Below are 8,323 nucleotides of genomic sequence, written 5' to 3'. Positions count from 1 at the left end.
TTCTTCTTCTTATAGTACTTATCTAGTCACTCGGGATCGAAGGAAATGTCGGAGGCCGATCACACTATCAAAGAAATAACTCAGTATAACTAGTCGTTTTGTTTTGGGTATGGCATGTATAGAAACTTAGCTACTTTTGGTATAATATGAATAATGAATGATGTGTAAATACTTGCTAGTGATTAGCTAAGAAAATAGCTGATGATATACATGTTTATTAATATGTATGATTGAATGATGATTATCACATGAAAATTATGAAAATGTGAAAGTAACCTAAAAACAGATTCAAGTAATGAAATGATGTAACTTTGAAAAATCACTAAAATTGTAAAAACATAGTTTGAAGATGAATAATATAAGAAATTAAAGCTTATTATGTATATTTTCTTATGGAATAAGCAAAACAGGTAAAAGTATTATATTTTATGATATATCTGAGTTTTAGTGAAACAGGGTCAGAGCGATTTCTGGATCCCCTGTTTCAACTTTGGAAATTCACCATAAATTGTACAAAACTAATTAGAAGGTATAATTTATATGGTTAGAATGCTTGTTGAATCTAGTTTTGAGAGAAACAAACGACTTAGTCATATGAATTTTGTACAGGAAGAAAAATGGTTCGTAATAAGAAGAGGTCAGTGCAGTCGAGTTTTGAAACAGGGAAAAATTTAACTAATAAACTGTACTAATTGGCTAAGTCAAAAATTCTAGAAAAAAATTAGTAGATATATATATGATTCTAGTTTCATGAAAAATTTACGGATCTTAATTTCGAGTTTTGAAACTCGAGAAATGAATTTTTAAGTAACCATGATGCAGAAAAACAGTTTATTCCGAAAATTAAAATAAGTGATTTAGAGTTGTTTAAAAGGTAAGATAAGTTTAGTAACACCTCAAGCTTGACTCCGGTGACGGTTTCGGGCGTGGGGGCGTTACAAAACAAATGAAAATAAATTTGGGTTGCCTCCCAAAAAGCGCTTTTGTTTAACGTCGTTAGCTCGACGACCATAAATGTTATCCGTTTGGCTCATTGAGACTTAATTTTTCCATCTCATGCACTTGGATGTTCTTGCAAAAAAGTTTCGACCTTTGCCCATTATCTTTGAAGCCCTTCCTGGATTCCCCTATCATTAGTGGATTAAGATGTCTTTGAGCTTCTCCGTTTAAGTTTGCATTATTCTCTGTCGAAATTCTTGTACGTTCTGGAAATGGTTTCAACTCTAATTTCGAGGCCTTCATTACAGCTTTACGTATTGGTTTTTTGATCATCGATAATTCCTCTTGCTTAACATCGAGATTTACATTCCTGCAAGGCACGATTTGTGACTTATCATTAGGATGTCTCATATCCTCATAAACATTAAACTTAACCATTTCATTGTCAAATTTCATGGTGAGTGTTCCACTCCAAACATCAATTCTCGTTCGTGCCGTACTCAAGAATGGTCTTCTGAGAAGTATCTCAGACAAATTGGCCCGTTGTCATCCTCCATGTCGATAATGTAGAAGTCTGCAGGAAATATTAGCTCATTTACCTTAATAAGAACATCCTGCAGCACTTCTTCCGGATGCACTACGGATCTATCTACAAGCTGAATAATCACACCTGTTTCCTTTAAAGGACCCGCGTTAAGTAGTTTATAAATTGACAAAGGCATAACATTAATTGATGCGCCTAAGTCACACATTACTTTTTTAATACTGACACTACCTATTTTACAGCATATGAAAAACATACCTTGGTCCTTACATTTGGGTGGTATTTTCCGTTGCAGAACGATGGAGACATTTTCTCCGACACTTACCTTTTCATTTCCTAGAAGTTTCCTTTTACTTGTGCATAAATCTTTTAGGAATTTTGCGTATCGTGGGATCTGCTTAATTACATCGAGAAGAAGTATGTTGATTTCCACTTTTCAGAAGGTGTCGAGGATCTCCTTCTCGTCTCACTCCTTCTTGCATTGGGCAAGTCTTCCGGGAAACGGAGGTGGTACTGCAAATGACTTTTATGGTGCTGACTCTACTAGAGCCTCTGTGTCAAGTTTCTTCTCATCTCGACCAGTATCGTGGGCACGACTCGTACCAGGTACGGGCTCTAAAATCTTCCCGTTCCTCAACGTTATAGCGCTTACATTGTGTCGAGGATTTGACTCAGTTTGAGAGGGCAACTTACCTTAGGATTCCAAACGACTAACCGTGAGCACGAGTTTGCTCACTTGCTTATCCAACTTCTGCAAATGCATGTCAATTTTGTGTTAGAATTTCTCAGTACTATTGGCTAACCTTTCCATTATGGTTTCCAAAGATAACTTTGAGGTTGGTATCTATTGATTCTATGGCGGCCTTTGTTGGAACGATTGATTGAATCGCGGATTCGTCCCATAACTGAGATTCAGGTGATCTTTCCACCCCACGTTATACGAGTTCGAGTAGGGGTCATACCGTCTTTGAGGCAGTCCTGGAAAGTTCTCGGTAGTATTCGCTTGTTCTGTTGAATCTTGCTGTAAAATCGGGCATGAGTCCGTTGAGTGGTTTGGCTTGGCGCAAATTTCGCATAACTGTGCTGGGCCTGTTTTATCTAAAAGCAAAGTTTGAACAACATTAGTCAGCTTATCAATCTTATCTTCTAGAGACAAAGAACTTAACCCATGAACCCGTTTCGTGGGTTTTGTAACCGGTTAGAATTGTTGAGAGTTGGCAGCCATGGTTCAAATCAACTCTCTCGCTCTTTGAGGCGTCATTGATAATACTCTAAAATGACGTGTTTTTATATATTAATCATGTGTTTATTTTGAGCTTGAGCCTACTAATTTGAGCTATTTATGTCTTTTTATCTTTTAGGGACTAAATTGGAGGCAAAAAGTAAATTCAAGGGAAAAAACATCAATTTGGAGATTAAATGGGCCAATATGCAACGTGGGACAAATATGGTGCCAAAAGTGCGAACATGGAAGGCACAAGGACTTAAAAGCAAATAGAAGAGATTTTATTTTGGAAGACTCTATTTTATTTTATTTTATTAGGATAATTAATATTAAGATAATTATTAGGATTATTCAAATTTAGGATTTTATTTTAATTATCTTTGTTTATCTTTAATTAAATGTATTTATCTTTTTAGAATTTAAGTTCAATTAGACTATCTCCCTAGCACTATAAATAAGGGGTGAAGTGACTCTATTTGGGGGCATCTTTTTCTGTAAACACTCCCCCCCAAAAGTCTTTTGTTCTTTCATATTTCTTTTCAATAAAATTTCTTTTTCCATATTTTTATTTATTTGCTTTCCCTCCATTATCATGAGCCACTAAAAAACCCTTCTAGCCAAAAGTTGTCAATATTTCCCCAAAAAGGGTTCTTGAGGCCTAGAATCCGTACTTAGCCTTCTCGCCAAGTATTCATCGTTTCTCAAGACTACGGGCCGACGCTCCGTCCATGGCCCTTAAGAAGTAAGCTTTTCAAAGATATGCAAAGGCGGCCGCTTTGTATGTTTTGGAAGGATCGCATAGTCGGTTCGTTAACTTCATCAGTGTCGAGGTTGGCGAGCCAAAGAGACAAAATGGCATGGGATTCGCTATTGAGAAGCATTGATCTAGCATAGATTATCGGCTAGAGTCGTTTCCTAAAATCGTAAATCTAATCTTTGGAGCTGGTGGTCGAGGCATCCTCTTCCACTATAACTGGCTTACTTGAGTCGAGAAGGATCATCCAAAAGCCAAGGATTGAGCCCAAGGCGGAATGAGACAATCGGAGGCTGGAACTTTCCCATAAGAATTTCTTTTCTCTTAAAACTCTCTTTATTATTTTTATTATTTTCGTAATCATAATTTCAGTAAACTTTAAATTCTGTTTTTATTTTATTTTCGCTTCTAAAATCAATTCTTAAATTCTGTTTTTTATTTTTTTTCCAGGAACGCAGGTTTTCTTGGGCACAATTCTGCGCAGGATTTCGAGAGACAAGCATTCGTATAATCTGGTCCTTGAGGATTCGACCCTACTTCCCCTTTACTATTTCTTTTTTATTATTTTACAGGGAATAAGATATTTTTGGTGCTCTCAACGACCGCATCAAATTTTGGAGCCGTTGCCGGGGATCGGCAACATACTAATATTGTTTTTCTTTGTTTTCTATGACCAGATCTGCTCCAGGCACTCTTGCGTTCGACTCAGAAATCGAAAAAACTACGAAAGCTAATCGAAAGGAAACAAAACTAAAGAAAAAGCAGTCAGCGATGGTTGGAACTCAAAGTAATCCACCGCCAGAAATCAGAATCGACGACGAAGCAGAGTCTAGGGTTAACGAAAACCCTACTTGAACGTTAGAAAGTAAAGAAGAAGAAGTCGATTCACCCGAAGAAGCACTTAACACTAGGGTTGATGAAAACCCTAATTTAGCACTTCAACCTATAGCTCAGACAATTCGGCAACTGGCCGAAGCGCCGATAGAACAACCGCCACTATGCATTGCGTATCCTACTATGGATACTGATTTTGAATTAAATTCAGGCTTGATTCAGCTACTGCCAACTTTTCGTGGGTTACAAAATGAAAACCCCCACAAGCATTTAAAAGAATTCCATATGGTTTGTTTGAGTATGAAACCTCAGGGGGTAACTGAGGATCAAATCAAATTGCGCGCTTTCCCTTTTTCCCTAGCAGATTCAGCTAGGGAATGGTTATTTTATTTACCTCTTGGATCCATTACAACTTGGGCTGATCTATCTCGTTTATTTCTTAATAGGTTTTTCCCTACATCACGAGTGGCTGAGTTAAGAAGAGAAATCGTGGGCATAAGGCAAAAAGACGCAGAAACTCTATACGACTATTGGGAGAGATTTAAGAAGTTGTGTGCAAGTTGCCCACAACACGGTATAACGGAACAGTTTTTGCTCCAGTACTTTTATGAAGGCTTGAAACCCATGGAGATGAATATGGTAGATGCCACAAGTGGAGGAGCGTTAGTCAACATGACTCCACAACAAGCAAGAGACTTAATCTCCACAATGGCTACGAATTCCCAGCAATTTCGAGCCAATCCTGAACCCCCTAGAAGGGTTCACCAGCTAAGTAATTCTACTATTGAAGATAGACTTGATAGACTTACTAATATTATGAATTCTCTTGTTACAGAAAAATCGAAACCAGCCCGAGTATGTGGAATATGTGCTACACCTGAACATACGACTGATGCATGCCCTAGTCTGTGTGAAGATTCTATGGCCCATTTGGATGCTGTGGGAAATTTTCCTAGGCCACCACAAAGACGATACGACCATTACGCCAATACCTACAACCCAGGATGGAGGGACCACCCTAATTTTAGTTATGGGGCTAATCCACAATATAACCAGCCATACCAAAATCGAGTCCCACAACAGCTACAAGATTCAGGTAATTCTCTAGAAACTTTGGTCAATAAAATAGCAACTAATGTCCTTGATTTTCAACAGCAAACTCTCAATTTCCAAAGAGAAATGAAGGGTTTTCAGCAGAAAACCGAAGCATCCATAAGGGAGTTGACCACATCAATTGAGAAATTAAACTCTCAAGGGAAACTGCCATCACAAACAGAACCAAACCCGAGGCAGAATGCGAATGCAGTAATGTTACGAAGCGGAAAGGTTCTGGAACCAGTTCCTGGCAAGAATCTTGGTCAAGAAATCGTCCAGAAGACTCCAGGAAATGACAAACAGATCCGAGCGAAACCCCACTGCCAAAAATACAACCTCCATTCCCAAGACGATTAAATTAGTGTCGAAAAAGTAAGGAAGACAAGGAGATCCTCGAAACATTCAGGAATGTTGAGATCAACTTACCACTGTTAGATGCCATTAGACAGATTCCGCGGTATGCCAAGTTCCTCAAAGAACTTTGCACTAACAAATGAAAACTACCAGGTAATGAAAAGGTAAGTGTTGGTGAGAATGTTTCCACAGTTCTACAGCAGAAAATGCCGGTTAAATGCAAAGATAGGGGTATGTTCGCTATTCCATGCAAAATTGGCCATTTGGGAATTAAGAAGGCTATGTGTGATTTAGGGGCCTCCATAAATGTAATGCCTTATTCTATTTATGAATCACTTAACGCAGGCTTTTTGACAAAGACAGGTGTTACCATTCAGTTGGCAGACAGGTCCATTGTGCATCCCGAAGGGGTCCTCGAGGATGTATTAGTCAAAGTCAATGGGCTTATCTTCCCTGCAGATTTTTATGTGATAAAAATGGAGAAGGATAACGTTCCTAGGTCTTCAGACATCTTGTTGGGGCGACCTTTCCTTAGTACTGCGAATACTAAGATTGATGTACGAAGCGGAACCCTCACGATGGAGTTTGACGGGGAGATTGTGAAGTTTAACGTTTATGGAACTATTAGTCACCCAAGTGAAGTCTTGGACCTAAAACGTGTCGACATAATTGACTCATCAGTAGAAAAAACTTTTGAGTCATCTTATGGAGATAAACCTAAAATGATGTTTGATGATTTTGAATCTGTTAATAAATTATTGGCTCCCATGAATACTAAACTTCTACCTCCTGTTGTGCAGGCACCAGATCTGAAATTAAATCCACTTTCTGAACATCTCAAATGCACATTTTTGGAGAATGATGAGACCATTGCCGACTTAAAAAGAATCAGCCTCTTGGAGGAAAATATGGAACCAAAGAAAGAGGCGCAAGGACGATTAAACCCAAATATGGTAGACGTGTTAAAAAATGAGAATTTCCAAGCTCATAAGAACAAAAGAATTCAGCTAGAACAGCCCCAATACTAGTTGAGGCGTCAAGCTAGCGACGTTAAACAAGCGCTTGTTGGGAGGCAACCCAATCTTTCTTTTTATTTTTATTTTTATTTTTATTTATTTTTTATTTTATTATTTATTATTTATTATTTTATTTTATTTTATTTTATTTTATTTAAATATTAATAAATTTCTCTTCTTTCATCTAGGTGAAATGGAGCGAAAATACGAAGAAAAAAAAAGACAGAAACTGTGCACCAAAACAACCCTATCCATGGTACCAAACAGTTCTATTCCAACCTAAAATGCCATATCCCTGCTACCAAACAGTTCTATTCCAGCCCAGAATGCTATATCTCTGCAGCCAAACAGTCCTATTTCAGCCTTAGAATCCCCAAAACCTGCAGCCAAACACTCATTTCCAGCAAATAAAACCCCCAAACCTTACATTTTTTCCCCCAATTTTTTCCATAACCGTCGACTCCTTTCTCCTCCACCACCCACCGCCGATTTCTTAGCCACCATGGTGAGAACCTAAAGCCGAACCAACATTGCACACGTCACCCACCCCGTCTCCACCTCTTGTCGCTTCGCCATCTTCTTCTCCACCATGTGCGCCAACCGACGGTAACTACATGGGGAGTTTTTCTAAACTTTTTTTTCTCCACCTATTTGTTTTCCTTTTACTTTCACATCGAAGACTATGTGTTTTAAGTAGGGGGGAGGCATTCTTCGTTGTTACTATTATTATCTGCTATTTTTGCTGTCATATTGTTGTTGCTGTTGTTTTGTGCTCGTTTCTGCCTATTTATTTTAAGAATATCCTGCTGCTTTTCATGCTCAAGATTTTACCAGGAATTGCCTACTGTTTGACTTTCATGCATGATTCTTACCTTCTAAAGAAGTTATGATTTTTCCCATAATTGATGCCATCTCCACTGTTTTATTTTTATTAGGCTAAAAATAATTGTGATTAATAGGGTTAATTCTATCTTCCTTTTCGTAAAATTGATCAAGTTTAATATAAAGTGAACACTTAAAATGATTGCATGCTTAATTAATGTTCATGGCTATTAGGTGATTATTGAAACTTATTTTTGACACTTAAATTTTTTTCTTTCCTGAGTTCTCAAGAATTTTAAATATCGTTTAATTTTTAATAAATGTTTTCCGAGGTTATGAGTATGGCTCAAATCATGACTACTGAGTAACCGGGGTAGGGTGCTTGGGTTGTCATTCTACTTCGTGTCAAAAGGTTGTGTGACGTGACAAGTAAAACTCCGCTAGCCGGTTATGAGTATGGCTCAAATCGTGGATCGATCGAGTAACCGGGTAGGGTGCTTGGGTTGTCATTCTACTTGGCGTCAAAAGGTTGTGTGACATGTTGGGTAAAACTCCGCTAACCGAAATAAATAATTTTAGGAGTATGTTAATGAGTAATGAGGGTGGGGTGCTTGGGTTGTCATCTCTCTTCGCGTCAAAAGGTTTAATATATTCCTAAGTAAATAAATAATAATAAAATTTAAAAAAATTAAAAAAGGAAAAAAAGAAGAAAAAAATAAGTACTAATAAAGTTGCACTTC

The sequence above is a fragment of the Gossypium arboreum genome, chromosome 9, assembly GCF_025698485.1.
Source record: "Gossypium arboreum isolate Shixiya-1 chromosome 9, ASM2569848v2, whole genome shotgun sequence".
Lineage (NCBI taxonomy): Eukaryota > Viridiplantae > Streptophyta > Magnoliopsida > Malvales > Malvaceae > Gossypium > Gossypium arboreum.
Note: the sequence above shows the minus strand (reverse complement) of the source record.